Here is a 19,735-nt window from a genome sequence, read left to right as displayed (position 1 = left end):
AAAGGGGGCGCAATCTTTCTCTCCGGATAGAGGACTCTGATTCTCTCCAACACATAGTGCACATCTAAGCCCCTTGTCACTCTCTCCCACTCAGACCAGAGCATGACCGGGTCTCGGACACCACCTTCTCATCCCTCACTCATTTGTACCCCCACTGCAAACTTCGAGCACCTGGGCTCAGGAATACAGTCGACCGACCAACCTCAAACTGGACGTAGCGCACGTTGCCCGAACCAATATAAATCCTGTGTCATTGTGTGCTAGGCCCTATCCGATCTAATGCATGGCAAAACTACTAACATTTACTTGTCGGCTAGATTCCGCACTGATAGTTGGCACCATCCGTGGGGAGCACGCCGTGCGTTTGCGTCTTCGGTCATTGGATGGCCCTCCTTTCCGCCACTTTCGGCATGGCGAGCTCGAGCAATACGATTCGCTTCAGTTCGTTGGAGTTTCCCGCACCCCCGCTCGGGGGGATGTGGGTTCCACCCATCTTTGCGCCATCCTAGACCTTCCGCTTTGGGAGTCTGGACTTCGTTGCCGACCAGCTCGGCGTACTTCGCCTCCGCAAGGAGGCGCCCGCCCCAGCGTCCCCAGAAGGAGGAGCGCCCTCGATGGACCCCAAGCCACTCGACGACCTCTGATGAGGATATCACCTGCCCAGATACAACCACATTAGTAACTTTTGATTCATAGGTGAAACAATTCTTTACCATGATTGTATTTGATACATTTGATAAATTGATGTTGCACCATGATGTGTGTTCGTTTTCAATTTCAGAAATACATACGTGAATCAAAAATAGTGTTAAACACACATGAAAGGCATGGAGGACCAAAGAAGTAGATTGGGGGCCAATTCCAAGTATTCCCAACATCCTCCATCAAGCCACCACGTCACTTTTGGCCCAAGGAAAGAAAGAGATCCAATCCAACACGTTTTGGGGCTGGATTCGGACTCCAACTCTATGCCAAATTGCAACGGTCGCCACGATCACATTCGGACTCCATTGTGGGCATTCAAGTACTGTTTGGAATCCTTATGAAGTCTATTTTCATATGGATCTACAACCATATCCATATCATTTTTTATGCTGCCGCAATGACCGAATTACTACCGAGAGGTTTTCTATCAAAAGGTGTTGCGTCGCCTTATTTTGGCCCGATGGGTTGTGTATCAAGTTGGGTCCATTAGGGATATGTCCTAGGGTTCGAGCATGACCTAACAGCCCCCTAGTCATTCTCCTAGGTATTAATAAGGATTAGAGCCATCACAAATAGATTGGGTTTTGTTTTGATGTAAGTTTAGCCATTGCTACTTCCTTGTAGACGCGTGTGTCGACTAGACCATCCGTTCTACTCGATTCAGAATCCCAACTTTGTGATTTCAGATCATCTTTTCTCTCCATATTTGCAATTGAGTTGCTTGTTCTCCTTGTTCTTACTTGTTCCTCGATTGCTTGCAGGAATTACCCTAGTGGTTTGGTTGATCGTGCTCCACAAGATCGCGCCGACCATTGGAGGTGGTGTATCAATTACTAAGGCTCATCATCCTTGGATGGTTGTAGTTGTGTCATGAACATTGTCTCCATCCCCAAATCGAGTTATTCACCTTCTCTCATCGAAAGATTGGGAATAAACCCTAGCGGGTCCTTATCAGTTGGTAATCAGAGCAAGGTTTATCGGTGAGAGACTTCTAATTCTTTGTTGTTTTCAGATTCCTATAGTCCAGAAAAAGCCTACAAAAATTAGTAGATTAGATTTCCTTAATGCTCAAGACCCTTTTAGCCTTTTACTAGTGCTACTTAGTTAGGGCTTGTTGAGTTTTCGGTTGCATCGGTTGTATCGAGTTGCTGGTCTTAGTGTCTATTCCTTTAGAGTTTTGAGTTCTATCACGTTTTGGTCACCACGACATCTACCATCACCATATACATCGTTTCTACGTTTCTGCTACCACGGATCCATATGATGTTCGATTTGGGAGTTTAAATATAATCTAGAAAGCTGAAGTTGTCTTCTTTCCAACGGATCTAACCTTGCAGCAAAATTCATTCCGAGCGCTCCGCAATCTTCCTAGAGAGTTTCGTATCTGTTGTATTAACAAGAGTTGTTAAATATGAATTCAAAGGGGCTATGTGTGATAGCCTTATTATTTGGGTTGTCATTGTACCACACAAAATATTTAGGCTCCTGCAACAAAATAAAGGAAAAAGGAAGAAGAAGAGGAAGAAAGGAAAAAAAAGACAAGAAAAGGAGAAGAAAGAAGGGCCTAAATCTGTGGATCTGTTGTTTTTCTTCGTGCTGTGCTAGTTGCTCTTTTTCAGTGACTACCTTTGTGCCTAGGCTCACGTCTCTAGCATGGTTTAGCCTAGGACTAGCTCAGTACCGCCGTTGAACGATTACTCAACTTGCTTCTATAACTAACGTAGTGCTAGTATATTTCCTTGCTTAAGCCCACCTACAGCTCCACATATTCGACTACAGCTTGACAGGTTTTTGTTGCTGCGGCACCGATACACTTCGCTCCACGGTTGTAGACTTGTTGTTTGTCGTCACCTCCTGTTTGGCTTGGTATGAACTTATAAGGGCTTGTTTGAAACAATTTGAGTTTGAGAAAATTACAACCGACACATCCTAGTAGTTGATAGGAGGATACATATTATTTTTATGTTTCTTGTTTTCTACTAATCATGGTAGGTTATACGGAAATTTTTGACCTGTTAAAACTAGACCCTCATATTCAGGATGTGATTCAACACTTGCCGTTATATGATGGTAAGTTTGATCCTAAAGCTTACATTGATTGGGAGCTAAAAGTAAATAATGAATTTGATGAGCATGACCTGTCCGAGAAACAAAAGATTTATATTGCCTCTAATGTTTTGACTAAATATGCTTTGCTAGAATGGAACACATTTGTAGGCACAACAAAGTTCTAGAATCTTAGAAAGACTTCAAATTTCTTTTTAGAGATGCATTCATTCCTGAATATTATGTTGATTATTTGCTTGCAAAATTAGACAACATGAGGCAAGGTAGTAAAGGTAGTAGGACTGTGAAAGAATACTTCCATGATTTTAAAATTTGTATCATGTATGGTGGATTAGATAAATGCATGAAAGATGTTGTGAGTAGATTCATGAGAGGGCTCAATTCTGAAATTCAAACCTTGTTAATTAGCAATTCTTATAGCCATAGTGGTTAATTGTTTTGTCTTGCTTTCAATGCTAAAAAGGAGATTCTAGTATCTGTGAATACTTGCAACAATGATGTGACCCATTATGTTCAAAATTTGTCCGCTCTGCATGCTAACAAACAGCAACTAATAGTGGAACCCACTGCTGATTTTCCTTTGTTACAAAATAATTTACTTGTTGTTCCTTATGATAAAGAGGACTTGTGTGCTGATGATGCTCTTAATCATATGCCACAAGTAGTGAATAAGTGTGATACTTTTAGTTTGTAACCATACAAATGTGCTGATGATAAGCCTTTTCATCCAATTACTTGTACACAAGATAAACTAAATTTACTATCCTCTTTAAATACTTTGGGTTATATTGAATTTTATAGTCTGTATAATCTAAATTGTCTAAAAGAGAAACTTAAATTTGATTATGGTTTGCCAAGTTTTCATCATTGTTCATTTCATCCAATTGGCAAATACGACAGCAAAGGAGAATATTTGGTGCATAAAGTTTATATTTGCTCTAATCTGAAATATCCTTTTAGGCAACAATGCCATGATCAAATAGAGGGCTACACTAACACTAATAATGTCTTGCAAAGTTTTTCTAGTTTTTCCCATATGCAACAGGGTAAGGCCAAAGAAGGGGAGCATTAGTGGTTGTGGCCATGCAGCATGGCTGTCGCTCCGTGCTCCAACATCAAAGCAAGCACCTTAGAATGCCATTGGAGCAAGTCGAGGACGACTAGCAGCCAAGAAAGGGAGAATGATGAGGACATCACCTGCTCAGATACAACCATATTAGTAACTTGTGATTCACTGGTGAAATAATTCTTTACCATGATTATATTTGATACATTTGATGAATTGATGTTGCACAATGATGTGTGTTCATTGTCAATTTCAGAAATACATACGTGGATCAAAAATAGTGTTAAACACACATGGAAGGCATGGAGGACCAAAGAAGTAGATTGGGGGGCAAGTCCAAGTATTCCCAACATACTCCATCAAGCCACCACGTCACTTTTGGCCCAAGGAAAGAAAGAGATCCAATCCAACACGTTTTGGGGCTGAATTCGGACTCCAGCTCTATGCCAACTTTCAACGGTCACCACGACCACAACCGGACTCCGTTGTGGGCATTCAAGTACTCTTTGGAACCCTTATGAAGTCTATTTTCATATGGATGTGGAATCAGATCCATATCGTTTCTGATGCGGCCGCAATGACTGAATTACTATCGAGAGGTTTTCTGTCAAAAGGTGTGGCGTCGCCTTGTTTTGGCTCGATGGGCTGTGTATCAAGTTGGGTCCATTAGGGATATATCCTAGGGTTGGATCATGACCCCAACACCCCTTGGTCGTTCTCCTAGGTATTAATAAGGATTAGAGCTGCCACAAACAGATTGGGTTTTATTTTGATGTAAGTTTAGCTATTGCTACTTCCTTGTAGACGTGTGTGTTAACTAGACCATCCGTTCTACTCGATTCAGAACCCCAACTTGGTGATTTTAGATCAACTTTTATCTCCATATTTGCAATTGAGTTGCGTGTTCTCCTTGTTCTTGCTTGTTCCTCGATTGCTTGCAGAAATTACCCTAGTGGTTTGGTTGATCGTGCTCCACAAGATCGCAGCGACCATTGGAGGTGGTGTATCGGTTGCTAAGGTGCAGCATCTTTGGATGGTTGTAGTCGGGCCGTGAATGTCATCTGCATCCCCAAATCGAGTTAAGCACCTTCTCTCATCGAAAGATCAGGAATAAACCCTAGCGGGTCCTTATCAATCTTGAAGTCGAGGTGCTCGCGCTCTGCCTCGAGTCCGCGTTGGGCTCAAACCCCACGGTGAGTGACATAGACATCGTCCTGTACTCACTGTTTAACACTTTCCGCCAGCTCTTCGGAGGGACCCCGCTGTCTCCGCCGTGCTCACCACGCGACCGGTTCCCCTAACGGCCTCACGTCCCCTGCAGACGCGTACGCGCGGTGGCTTCGGAGGGCCATAACGCCACCCCCTCTCACGTCCGAGTTCGTGGGGATGGCGGGGTACGCCCCCGCCTCCTTCCACGACCTCTGCGATGAAGAGGTCGAGAGCGACGGCTCCAACATCGGTGACTTTATGGCACCTAGCCACCCCCTATCCCAAGAGTGCGCCATGGCGGACGCCTCGGTATAGCCACCAGAGGTGGTGGGGGTCCAGCTGACTCACACGTCCTCAGACCATCACGCGGAGGCCCTGGCGCACGCACAGGAGCGCGGCGATGAGTAGTGGCAGAGCTGGCAGCCACCTGCGCCGGCGCGCCCAGCACAACGCTCTGAGCTGCACGTGCGCAACCCTGCAAGCAGTGCTCAAGGCTGCGCCCACCAGGTCCAGCGCGACATCCTAGCCGGGGTAGACGATCCCCCTCAGTTTGCTCGGGCCGACCAGAACATCGCTGCCACGGCGATGTTACTGCGCAGCCTCCCCGAGCCCTCCAATCCCCAGGAGCAGGCGATCCACCGGAACCTCCAGGCACTGGTGGAGACCGCCGCTGTCCAGCAACGGCACGCAGCCTCTCGCCCGACCGGGTATTAGGAAGTATATGTGTATTCCTTGTACTCTAGGACATATTGGCTATATATATAGAGATCCCCCCCTCATGAGGGTGTGTGGTGCTTTCCCATCTACTTCTCTACATGGTATCACGAGATTAGATCGTGGGCCTCCTCTCCCTATGCTTTCCCCCTGATCCCCGCAACCCTAGGCCGCGCCTCCCTGCTACGCTGCCGCCACCCACCCTCTGCTGCACCTGCCCGACCGCCCCCTGGTCATGCGCCATGTCTTCCGCCGACTCCTCTATGTCCTGCAACACCACCACTCCTACTCCTAATCCTGTGCCGCCTCCTGGACTACCCCCTGCTGCCAAGAGTGGTGCATCTGTGCCGCCACCTGGCACCAGCGGCTCCTTTGGTGGTGCTCCCCAAGCTCCTCCTGCCGGCGACATGCCTGGCAACGGCAGCGGTGGCTTCATCATGTACCCGCCGCAACCACTCGCTATCCACCCCTACGCCACCGTCTCCATCAAGTCTCACGTCCCCGTGATGCTGATGATGAAGTCCAACGCCTACTCTAGATGCGCTTCCTTCTTGAAGTCCATGTACAGCAAGTTTAGCCTCAAGTCTCACATCGATGGCACGGTGGCACCCTGTCCCCAAGACCCCGACTGGGATCAAGCGGATTGCTACGTCCGCTCCTGGTTCTTCGGCTCCGTCGATGACTCCGTCCTTGACTGCACCATGACCGACGACGATCAGACCGCCCAGGATCTTTGGCTTGCCATTGAGGGCCTCTTTCACCCCAACAAGCAGTCCCGGACGATCTTCCTTAGCCACAACTTCCACTCCATGACACAGGGAGACTCCTCTATCGCCGAGTACTACAGCCGCATGAAGACCCTCGTCGACGTCCTCTGTGATGTTGGTCATCCCGTTCAGGACTCCCAGCTTCTCCAACACCGCAGACAACATCGCCATGGGCACTGCTTTTTGAGTAGTTCAGTGAAGGTCAGCCCTTCATCATTTTTGCCGGATCCCTTTTTCCCGGAGTTGGTCATAACAACAACAGTGTTGTCGGGCTTCCTTTTGCGGTTGTGATTACTCAAAAAGTTGTTTCGAGTATCATTATGTCGAGTTCTATCCTGGTCATTGTTGTTGTTGTTGTCGCATCCATGGATGCAACGGGAGCCGAACCGTTCTCGCTCTTTGTCTTCTTCGTCTGCCCACTGTTGTACCATAACTTTAAGGTCTTTGACGTTAGTTGGTCATCATCGACCGAAGTCTTGGTATGTTCGTCGATTGTAGAGTCCTTTCTGGAAGCACTCGATGACATCTATTTCTGAAATGTCAACTATGGTTGCCTTCTTTTCGAAGAACCGTCGCAAGTAGTCGCGCAAGGTTTCACCTTCCTTTTGCTTAATTTGGCTCAAGTCGATCTTGTTGCCTGGTCTAGCCATGGAGCCGGCATAGTTGCTGGTAAAAGCTTTTGTCAAATCTGCCCAAGAGTTGATTTACTTGGGTTTGAGGGACTCAAGCCATGTCAGCGGTGCGGGTTCCATGCAGATGGGAAAGTGGATGACTTTGGTGTCTTTATTCCCCCCGACTGCCTGGACTGCTAAGGAGTAGCATCGTAGCCATTGAATAGGGTCTTGCTTGCCATCATACTTGGTGATTCCTATTGGCTTGAACTTCTCAGGTAGTCTTGTCTTCATTACCCGATTTCTGAAAGCAGGAAAGTGGGTGTAGTTGTCGACTTCTCGCTCGCGCCGACTGTTGAGTATTTCTCATAGATCACTGAAGTTTGACACTTCGTGGTTCTTCCGAGTAGGGCGAATACTTTTTACCGAGTTGGTGCAGCTGACTTCTCCGACATCCTTCTGGCGTATTGGGCCATTTTGTTTACTCGGTCCTTGGCTGTGTTACCGAGGTTGGTTGACGACTTCGTTGTCGTTTCTTGGAGCATCGTTGTTGTTGGTTGCAGCACCTCTGCTACATTCTTGATAAGCTGTGATGCGAGGAACAGACGGGATTGTTGATTCTTTGTCGAGTATCTTGTAATCTTGCTCCATGAGTTGTGCAATTAGTCCGTTGCCGCGCTGCACGAGCTGAGCCGTGGCTTCATTGTCCCTGTCTTGAGGCATTAACGTTGTTAAAAGATTGATAGAAGCGATTGCTGCAAGTGGAGTGGTATGTTCCTGAGCCTGAACTGCGTCGAAAGCCCTTTCAAGGTTTGTGATGGGAATATTTGTAGCCATCGACTGCCGTTGCTCGGCTCGAGTAGCATTGTGCATCCTTCTTTGGTTCTTTTGATCGGATGTTTCATTTTGTGGGGCATCAGCTGTAGACTCATCTTCTGAGATGTTGTCAAGTTGTGCTAATCGCCTGGGTTTCTGTTTTGGCTAGTACCCAGGTTGTTATTTTGAGTAATAACAAAGACTTCCCTGTCTGGGTAGTAGCTTCCGGAGCTTGATGTTGCAATCTTTGTGGAACTTTCCTCATGGTTGGAAGTGAGTGGGACACCCTCTTAAGGGAGGTTGTCTATATGAGCGACAAGGTGTGACTCGTAGTCGCGGGCAAGAAGAGATGGTCTTAAACCTGGCCAATGTACGAATCTACATTGTGACGTTGAAGTTATTACCAGTCCTTGGGCTGGACCAGATAATGGTATCTCTAGGGGATAGACCGAGTCAGAGTCATCATCTTCATCGTTCCCGAGTTCGACTTGAACCATTTGGAAACCGTTGTGGAGTCGAAGTTGGTTTGAGGAACGACTGGGACCGACTAGTCCGAACCGAAGTCGAGTTCGACTTTGAAATCTTGGTTTTTTCAAACCAAATCCTCCGATTCCTTCTCCTGACGTTGATGATCTGGCGCCGGAACGAACCAGCACCATCGGCGATGCAGAGCCAGGATCCAAAAACGAAAGTTGCGCCCGCTTCGATGGTGAAGACGGGCTTGATGATGACCATTGCCATTGAGTTCGCGCTGAGAAACTTGACGAGTCCCCCTACCTGGCGCGCCAGCTATCAGTGTTTTAGATCGGCAACCCGCCTAGGGGGTACCCTACGTGGTCTTTTATGCGGTAAGGATCGTCGAGAATCAAGGAATCAATGGTGATGCAAGGAACACGATTTAGACAGGTTCAGGCCGCTAGATCGCGTAATACCCTACGTCCTGTGTGTTTGTTTGTATTGATCTTGGATGAACTGGAGTTATTCTATTTGCGGGGGGTCCATGCCCGCCCTTATATGCACGGGAGGATAGGGTTACAAGTCTGAGTACTAGTTGAGTACTATTACAGAGTTCTACTCGGTATGGCCCGAGTAGTTTTCCATACACATACTTGACTACTCCGAGTGGGATACGCCTATCCCCTTGTCTTGATCATATCCGAGTACGTCCCTTAGTGGGCCGTCCAGGGTTTACTCGTGGGCCTGGGATGCATGCCCGACAACTCCACCGCCGGCTTCCCGTCCTTCACCCAGACGCAGGACATGCTCGCTCTGAAGGAACTTCCCCTTGCCAACGAGGAGAAGATCTCCAACTCCACTGCCCTCCTCACCAGGAACTCTTCGTCGTCTCCATCCTCCGACTGTGCGAGTGGGTGTCACCCACCGTCTGGTTCTATCTAGACTGGCGGCGGCGGTAGCAATAATAGCGGTGGCGGCAGCAGCAGCGGTGCCAGCGGCAGCCGCACTGACAGCGGCAGCGGCAAGAAGAAGTGGCAGCAGAAGAAGGGCGGCGACGGCTTCTAGGCGCACCCTGGCGGCGGCGGACTCCCACGACCAATTGGCCCGTGGTTCCACTTCAGTCTGGGGGCTGGCTCCTACGACGCCCCGAGTTTCCAGCAGGCCGGCGGTCGGGGCGATCGGGCCGGCGCCCCTGGCCTCCTCGGTCCCCCTTCGTAGGCTCATGCCGCCTACGCCCCCGTTCCGGCGCCCCCTCAGGCGCCAACCTAGGACTAGCCAGGCCTGGTAGCCGCCTTGAACCAGATGGCGCTACAGAACGGCGGCTGGGTCGTTGACTCGAGTGCATCCGGTCACATGTCGTCCTCGGATGGTATTCTTCTTTCCCGCCTTCCTCCCTCTCACTCCTCCATTACTGTCGGTAATGGTCACACCCTTCCCATCACGTGCCGTGGCAACTCCACCCTAACCACCCCCACCTCCCACTTTTGCCTTAAAAATGTCCATGTTGTCCCTTCTTTAATTCGTAATCTGAGTTATGTTCATCAGTTTACTAAGGACAATAACTGCACCATAGAGTTTGACGCCTTTGGTTTTTCAGTCAAGGATTTTCCGACCAGACGCGTGATTCTTCACTACAATAGCGTCGGCGATCTTTACACCATGCCTCCAGCATCCAGCTTTGCAGCACCCCACGCCGGCCTCACCACCTCCACCAGTTTGTAGCATCTTCGTCTTGGTCATCCTGGTCCTGCCGCCATCGCTACACTTAGATAGACTTCATCTATTGCCTGTCATAAAGACAGTCACACTCTATGTCACTCATGTCAATTAGGGAAACATGTACGGTTACCTTTCTCCCATTCTAGCTCTCGTAGCTCTGCTTCTTTTGAGTTAGTTCACTGTAATGTTTGGACTTCTCCCATAGCTAGCGTTTCTGATTATCGCTACTACCTAGTCATTTTGGACGACTTCTCGCATTTTTGTTGGACGTTTCCTCTAGTTCACAAATCTAAAGTCGCTTCGCACATCACCGACTTCTGCGTCTATGCTCATACGCAGTTTAGTCTTCCCGTTTGCAGCATCCAGGCTGACAACGGGATCGAGTATGTCAATAAGACTCTCACATATTTCTCAACTTCTTGGGGTATCCACCTGCGCCTCTTGTGTCCCTATACTTCTCCCCAAAATGGGAAAGCCAAGCATGTCCTCCGCACCCTCAATAACATGACTTGCACCTTGCTCATTCACGCCTCCATGGCCACCACATACTGGGCTGAGGCGCTCGCCACCGCCACCTATCTTCTAAACCGGCGCCCCTGCTCTGCCATTCAGAATGACATCCCCTACCACCTTCTCTACTCCTAGCCTCCCGAGTACTCTCACTTACGTGTCTTCGGTTGTCTTTGCTACCCCAACCTCTCAGCCACGGCACGCATTAAGCTTGCTCCTCGCTCCGCAGCTTGTGTCTTCCTCGGTTATCCCTCGTCTCACAAGGGGTACCACTACCTTGACTTGTCCACCCGTCGAGTCATCATCTATCGCCATGTTGTCTTTGACGAGTTCATCTTTCCCTTTTCCTCCCACCCTACTCCCCCATCGCACCTCGACTTCCTTTTGTCCAGCCCCTCTGATGTTCCTCCTTCCACCTCTGTAACTCCGTCATCAGACATTGAGCAGCCGCGGCCCTCACTAGTTGTTTTGCAAGAACTCACTGACGACGACCCTGCCATCCTATTCCACGGGCTGACCGTGTACCCCGCTCTGTCTGCGGGCGGGTCACCACTCTCCACCGCACTCCCGACTGCTCCGACCGTGACAGCAGCGCTCCCGCGACCACGGTGCGTGTAGGAGCGCTCTTGACTGCCCTGACCGTGACCACACCACTCGCGGGTGCGGTCTCGACCGCGACCACAGTGCCCCTGACTACTCCGACTACGACTGTGGCCTGTGCGCGCGCTCCTGACTATGTACCCCATGCCGACCGTGTACCCCGCTCTGACCATGTACCCCGCTCCGTCTGCGGGCGAGCCGCCTTCACCGGCGAACGCTCCGAACGGTTGGGCGACCACCCTGATCGCATCGGCGAGCACCCCGACCGCACCGGCGTGCGCTCCGACCGGTCGGGCCAGTGCCCAGACAGAACTAGCGAGCGCCACGACCATCCAGGCGAGCTTCCCGACCGGACCGACACGTGCTCCCTCGCCGGTGAACACTCCGACCGGTCGGGCGAGCGCTCCGTCCGATCGGGCAAGCGCCCCGACCACACCGGCGCGTGCTCCGCCCTATTGGACTAGCACCATGACCGCACCGGCGAGCGCCTTTCCCGACTGGACCAGCACACGCTCCGATGAGTCGGGCGAGCGCCCCGACTGCACCGTCGCGTGACCCGACCGGTCGGGCGAGCACCCCAATGGCACCGGCGAGCGCCTCGACGGCACCGGCAAGCGCTCCGACCGATTGGGTGTCATCACCACCCGCCCCTCCACATCCCGTCACTCGGTCTATGAATGGGGCAATCCAGCGGGTCCACTGCCAGGGCATAACAGCCTCGACTTCTTCTTCGCCCACTCTGATTCCTGCGAACTATCGCAGTTCTCTAGCTGATGCCAACTGGCGTGCTGCCAAGGTTGACGAGTTTCAGGCCCTCATCGACAGCGACACCTGGCTTCGTCGATCCCGCTACCCCCGACCATGTCTATCTCCTGCAGAAGTCCTTGTATGGACTGAAGCAGGCCCCGAGGGCGTGGTACCAGTGGTTCACCTCTTTCCTTCGATAGCTCAACTTTGTCACCTCCACCTCCGACACCTCCAACTTGTATACAAAGAGGGGCCGAGTATCGCCTACCTGCTGCTCTACGTCGATGACATCATCCTCACCGCCTCCTTAAATCTTCTTCAACACATCATGGGGCGTCTTCACTCCGAATTTGCCATGACGGATCATGGCGACCTACACCACTTCCTCGGCATCTCCGTCATGCGTTCCTCCCAGGGTTTGTTCCTGTCTCAGCGATAGTACGCCCGAGATCTTCTTCCGTGTGCTGGCATGGCTGAGTGTCACTCTACAGCGACTCCCGTTGACACTCATGCCAAGCTTTCGGCACACGATGGCGCCAAGCTCCAGGACGACTCTGAGTATTGGAGTCTTGCTGGGGCCCTTCAATACCTCACTCTAACTCGACCTGACCTAGCGTATGCGGTTCAGCAGGTGTGTCTCTTCATGCTTGACCCACGCGAGCCCCACATGGCCCTGATCAAACGCATCCTGCGCTATGTGAAGGGCACGCTCTCCTCCGGGGTTCACATCGGCATTAGCCCTGTTCAATCTCTGACTTCCTACTCCGACGTCGACTGGGCTGGCTGCCCAGACTCTAAATGCTCCACCTCCGGCTTCTGCGTGTACCTCAGCGACAATCTAGTGTCTTGGTCCTCCAAGTGCCAGACCACGGTGTCTTATTCCAGTGCTGAGGCGGAGTTCCAGGCTGTGGCTCATGCTGTGGTAGCGTGTTTTTGGCTGTGTCAACTTCTTCAGGAGCTTCATGTCTCGCTTGCTTCGGCCACTGTTGTCTACTGCGAGAACGTGAGTGCTGTCTACATGACAGCCAACCCGATGCATCATCGGCACACAAAACACATCGAGATCGATATTCACTTTGTCCGTGAGAAAGTGACCTTGGGTGAGGTCCGGGTCCTCCATGTGTCGTCCTCTCATCAGTTCGCGGACATCATGATGAAGGGCTTGCCAACTCCTTTGTTTACTGCATTTAGGTCCAGTTTGTGCATCCATGATCCTCCCGCTTCGACTTCGGGTGGGTATTAGGAAGTATATGTGTATTTTAGAATGTATTTATCCTTTCCTTGTACACTTGATGTATTCCTTGTACTCCAAGCCATATTGGCTATATGTATAGAGGTCACCCCCCCATTCATTAGGGTGTGTGGTGTTTTTCCATCTACTTCTCTACATCGGGGCATTGGGGCCGCATCTGTCGAATCGCTCCATCTGCCCACTACAGCAACCGCCTCAAGTGGGGCAAGGCACCACGGTCGTGCCACAGCCCAAACCAGCACCTACTCCATGGTGTCCACACGTCCGCGAGCGATTCGGACCAAACCGTGACACTCGCAGCGTCATCAACACTGGACGCCAGGCTCGGTGCGACGCCGCCGACCACCGAATGGCGATGAGAGCAGGCAGTGCGAGCCCCAGCCGGCCCGTCAAGGAGTACGAGGAGACGCACCCCAGGTGTGGCTACCGACTGAGCGACCGATACGCAACCGAAGCCCCAGCCCGGATGGCCCGGGACCGTGGGCCTTTGGTCGCTGCATCTAGAAAGCGTCGTTCCCACAGCGTTTCCGACCTCCCACAAACATCACCAAGTACACTAGGGAGATGAACCTCGGTGTATGGCTTAAAGACTTGCAACTAGCTTGCCGAGTCGGTGGAGCGGATGATGATTACTTCATCATCCAATACCTCTCCATCTGCGTAGGGGAGTTCGTTCGAGCATGGCTCAAATTCCTTCCGCCCAACGGCATCCATGACTAGGAGGACCTCAAGAAGGTCTTCATCAGGAACTTCCAGGGGACGTATGTCCGTCCCGGGAATTCTTGGGACCTCAAGAGCCGCAAGTAGGAGCCCAAAGAGTCCCTGCGGGATTACATCCGCAGGTTCTCAAGGCAGTGCAACTCCCTTCTGATGTCGTCAACACAAATGTCATCAGCGCGTTCCTCTTCAAAACAACCTGCAAGACCCTGGTCCACAAGCTCAGCTGCCTGAAGCCCCATACCCGTGACCTACTTGACATCGCCACACACCATGCCTCCGGTGAGAAGGCGGTCAGGGTGGTCTTCAGCAGCAGTTGGGACACGGGCAAGGCCAAGAGTGAGGTCCAGGACGAGGGCCCCTCCGAGCGGCAGGACAAGAAGAACAAGAAGGACCGCACACGGTGGCCGAGGTGATCTGACCAGGCGCCTACTGACTGAAGGACAACGATGGAACCATCCTCACTCATGGAACATTGAACAACTACGTCGTTTCTTTCCCTAGCTCGGTTTTACTAATCATTTCCATTCAGCGCTCGCACCTACATCACCCTAGCCTGAGCACTCTCGGCCTGGGTCACTCGGGGGCTCCGCGGGGGTGCGGTACCACTCCCTTCTTACTTTTGTGCAATCACGCATCGCGCCAGAATGAAAGGGTGTCCCATTCCTCTGACTACCCTTAGTAACTGACGCTTCAGCCTCCCGACCAATCGAACCCTGCCACGACCTACGATTACGAGCAGCTGAGCCTCGCGGGCCATGACCATGTTCTAAAGGTTGCAGCATACGATCAACGGGCAGGTTGAAAAGGAAAAGGGCAAAAAGCAGAATTACTTAAGCTCAAAAATGAGGACGGGCAGGGCAAGCTCCCCTTCACGATTAATACGAGCACAAAGAACTTAAATTGTTCATTCGGGGGCTCTCAGTCCCCCACCAAATTCATTGTAATACAAAGAACTAACTACTTCTATGGAATTCTACTACTGCCCCTCGGTCACATCAGCTGGCGGTGCGATTGGCGTGGATAAAGGTGCCTCAGTTGTGGTCGAGACAACGTGCTGCTCCGACCCAGTTTCCACCGCTTCATTAGGATTGGTGACGCCTCCCTGACCCATGCCTACGGCCTTTGCTGAGCGGCGAGCCTCCATCACCCACTGTGCGATGGTATGCTCAGCGACTACCTGCGCGTGTGACACCAAGCTCTCCCCTAGCACCTAGATCTCATCCACGCTCCACCCGTCGGTGTACTCTCCGCAGCTAGCCTTGAACTCGAGGGTGGGGTGGTGGGTCACCACCAACGTCAGCACCCCCGACGCACCGCAGAACACACCTTCGGAAATGACCGCCCAAACCTCCTCCAGGATCCCCGCAAGATGGATGGCGAGGCGCGCTGGTGTTCGGGCCCAACCAAAGTACCTCAGCAACCACCACCTGCACCATGTTGCGGAGTTGGTCAAGCTCTCCCTCAATGATGAGGACATCGCATGCTCGGATACAACCATATTGGCATCTTTTGACTCCGAGGTGAAACAATTCTTTATCATAATTATATGTGATACATTTGATGAATTGATGCTGCACCATGATGTGTATTCATTGTCAATTTCAGAAATACATACATGGATCAAAAATAGTGTTAAACACACATGGAAGGCATGGAGGACCAAAGAAGTGGATTGCGGGCCAAGTCCAAGTATTCCTAACGTCCTCCACCAGGCCACCACGTCACTTTTGGCCTAAGGAAAGAAAGAGATCCAATCCAACACGTTTTGGTGCTGGATTCGGACTACAGCTCTAGACCAACTTGCAACGGCCGCCACGACCTCATCCGGACTCTGTTTTAGGCGTTCAAGTACTCCTTGGAATCCTTATAACGTCTATTTTCATATGGATCTAGACTCATATCCATATATATTCTGAGTCCGCAGCAATCACGGAAATACTACCGAGAGGTTTTCCGTCCAGAGGTGTTGCGTTGCCTTATTTTAGCCCAATGGGCCGTGTATCAAGTTGGGTCCATTAGGGACATATCCTAGGGTTGGAGCACGATCCCAAAACCCCCCTGGTCGTCCTCCTAGGTATTAATAAGGATTAGAGCCACCACAAACAGATTGGGTTTTGTTTTGATGTAAGTTTAGCCATTGCTACTTCCTTGTAGACGCGTATGTCAACTAGACCATCTGTTCTACTCGATTCAGAACCCCAATTTTATGATTTCAGATTGGTTTTTATCTCCATATTTGCAATTGAGTTACTTATTCTACTTGTTCTTCGATTGCTTGTAGGACGAGTGCCCTAGTGGCCGGGTGACGCGCTCCACAAGATCGCGGCAGCCATTGGAGGTGGTGTATTGGTTGCTAAGGCGCAGCTTGGAAGGTTGTAGTCGGGCTGTGAACGTTGTCTCCACCCACCAATTGAGTTATCCACGCCTCTCTCATCGAAAGATCGAGAATCAACCCTAGCGGTTTCATATCACTCAAGGGCAGCTCGCTCATCCACGGACCGGGCTAGCGCCTCCGCACTCCGACCGGCTGTCGCTCAGGTCGTGTCCAAGTCCGACTCCAAGGCTGCACGAGAAGCCAAGTCAATAAAAGGCAAAAATGGGCACAACCGCACGCAAACGACCCTCCACCTTCCCAAGCAGGGTTTGGAGGGGCCCACCATCAGAATCTCCATCGAGGAGAGACCAACGGGCCACCCGAGTTGGTCAGACGGTTCGGGCATTTGCTGAGAGATGGAAAAGGAGCAGTGGAATGCCACACGAAGGCTATGCCGACCCCGTCACGAACGACGGATCCGGACTCCACTCAGACACACCTGTTAAGGGTCCCCCGAGCCTGTCACTCAAACCATCAAGATAAGTGACGTCAGCTTAATCCCTCCGGTTGCAGAAACCGCGGATGGGGTGATGCCTAGAAATCCGACCAAGGTAACTTTACCGACCCCCATTTTACTTTTTCAGCGCATGAGCACTCATCCATTCATCCATCTCATGCATGCATGCACTCATTCATGCATTCATACATTCATCTCATGCATACAATCATTGCATTACAAATTGCTTTGTGTCGCGTCACAAAGTAATAGCGGTTCATTCGAAATGACATTCGACCGACCGGGGTCCGAAGGCTGGCTCGTAAAGGGCTAGAGGCCGCCTCGCGTCAAACGGAGCCAGGAGAGAAAACACAGATGAGCCCCAGCAGCCTTTGCCTGACCCACTCAGAAGCAGACAGGGTCATCTCGACCTTCTCGTTCAATCTTGACCTCGAGCCATGCCCACAAAACCTCCATTGAGGGGAGGCCAGCGGGCCACCCGAGTCAGTCTACAAAACGGCTTGGGCATCTGCCGGGAGGCGGGTTAAGGAGCAGTGGAATGTCACATGAGGGCTATGCCGACCCCGTTACGAACAACGGACCCGAATTCCACTCGGACATGCTCGTTAGCGAGCTCGCCGAGTGCGTCACTCGAGCCATCGAGGCAAGTGACGTTAGCTCAACCCCTCCGGTTGTGGAGACCACGGACGGGGTGACGCATGCAAAATACGACCGACCGATCAAGCTCAACAGAGCTTAGGGGCTCGGGTCGCCAGATCCCGACTCGGGAATATGACCGACGACACAAGTCACAATTGGAACACACATGGACAAGCACCCCGACTCGCAACAGGGACCATCTCATACTGACCGATGGGGACACAAGAGTCTGCAGCACCAGAAAAGAGTACCAAACTGCTCAGCCTCCGACCGACTCCCCAATCGGCCGCAGGCTTGGGGGCTAGACCCACCGGGTCCGCTCGCGCGAACCCGGTGAAAGACGGACTGCCAACAATTCCCCTCCTAGGGAGCTGGGAACCTATGCCCACTCGGCGCGCCTCCGCTATCTATGCCAGTCCTCTCCTCGGGGGCTGGGTGCCAGTATCCATCAGGTGCGCCTCTGCGGCCTCTGCCAGTCATACCCTCCGAGGCTAGGCGCTTGTACCCGCTCCAGGGCTAGATGCTTGATCCTACTAGGCTACCCCACGCAATGCGATAGACGAAGGGGAAAAACGCCAAGGTCCCAACGGCAACCCGCCTCCATGACACGATGGGCACAGGAAACATATAACAATGAAAGCCTTCATTGAGCTAAAAAGTGCAGCAACCTGCCGACTGAAATCCAACAGCCCTTTCACGGCTTCAAAAAACCCCAAAGGGGCTCCGGGGCTGCTGACGGGTCCATAGACCCGGGGTCCCCAATGGGCCCGCTTTCTCACAACGTCAGGCCTAACAAGAGGCGCAACAATATTGCACGCCTGGGCCGGTCCAGCAATGCAACGCAGGTTGAGACCAAGATCTGGCCACCGACCGGCTCCTCCGACTAGGAGGCCGGGTTGGCACCCCGACCAGAAGGGTTCAATCGGGGTGGGACCAATGTCTGACCCCGACCAAGTTCCCCCGATCAAGGATGCGCTGTACCAACCACACCACTCCCCCCGATCGGCACAGCCGGGGACGACTGGGACAATCGATCGGGGATGCCCGCTCGGTGTGGGCCTAGGGAGCAGGTGGAATGGATAAGAGGAAGCGCCCAAGTCAACTATCATACAAGGAATCGTACTGCACCACGCCCTGCACATGCCCCGCATAGTGCCACCGCAACCTACCCGCTACAACAGAGTGGCCTGACGAGATGAACAGGGACCAAGGAAGGTGGCCTTACCATACTCGACAACGTGGGTCTCGACAACACTAGACGATGCCCTCTCTCTCTCTCTCTCTAGCTTGTAAGCCGTCCCCTTGGACTATAAAATGGGGTGCGCTCTTTCTCTCCGAATAGAGGACTCTGATTCTCTCCAACACATAGCGCACGTCTGAGCCCCTGGTCACTCTCTCCCACTCGGACCAGAGCACGACCGAGTCTCGGACACGCCCTTCTTATCCCTCACTCGTTTGTACACCTACTACAAACTTTGAGCGCCTGGGCTCAGGAATACAATTGACCGATTGACTTTGAATTGGATGTAGGGCATATTGCCCGAACCAGTATAAATCCTATGTCATTATCTGCTAGGCCATATCCGATCTAACGCATAGCAAAACTACTAGCATTTACTTGTCGGCCAGATTCCGCACCGACAGGTAGTCTTTGGAAAGGATCTTGGTAGCGAACCTCTTCCGAACGATGATAATGGACGTGCACCTATGTGGAAGAAGAAGTCAATATTTTGGGAGATACCTTATTGGGAAATCCTAGAGGTCCGCCACACAATAGACGTGGTGCACCTGACGAAGAATCTTTGTGTGAACGTGCTAGGCTTCTTGGGTGTTTATGGGAACTCAAAAGATACATTTGAAGCACAACATGACCTGTATGTATGAAGGAACGAGATGATCTACATCCAAAAAAGAGAGATAACGGACATCACTAATTACATCCTGCAGTTACACTCTCAGCAAGGAAGAGAAGGATAGCATGTTTGAATGCATGAATAGTATTAAGGTTCCTCCTGGGTACTCCTTGAATATAAAGGGAATAATAAATATGAAAGAAAATCTCAAGGCCCATAACTACCACATGTTGATGACCTAGTTGCTTCCGATTGCACTGAGGGGTATTCTACCAGAGAATGTCCGATTGGTGCTTGTAAACCTATACACGTTTCTCAATGCGATTTCGCAGAAGGCAATTGATCCAACCAAGCTAGTAAAGCTACAGAACAATGTGGTACAATGTCTTGTCAGCTTTGAGTTGGTATTTCCACCATCCTTTTTTAATATTATGACGCATCTCCTGGTTCACC

General features: G+C 51.3%; 1 protein-coding gene across 1 annotated transcript in view; it reads right to left on the bottom strand.

Annotated features, from left to right (window-relative positions):
* Window positions 1-3,720: 3,720 nt before the first annotated feature.
* The window catches only part of LOC117850450 (pentatricopeptide repeat-containing protein At4g14050, mitochondrial), a 28,185-nt gene continuing 12,170 nt past the window's right edge, over window positions 3,721-19,735 (bottom strand). The window contains exon 5 of the transcript XR_011897798.1: window positions 3,721-3,969. The gene's annotated coding sequence lies outside the window, so the exon portion shown is untranslated. The remainder of the gene's footprint in view (window positions 3,970-19,735) is intronic.

This window comes from Setaria viridis, chromosome 3 (assembly GCF_005286985.2).
Source record: "Setaria viridis chromosome 3, Setaria_viridis_v4.0, whole genome shotgun sequence".
Classification (NCBI taxonomy): domain Eukaryota; kingdom Viridiplantae; phylum Streptophyta; class Magnoliopsida; order Poales; family Poaceae; genus Setaria; species Setaria viridis.
The sequence above is the reverse complement of the archived record's forward strand: the minus strand, read 5'-3'. Positions and strand labels throughout refer to the sequence as shown.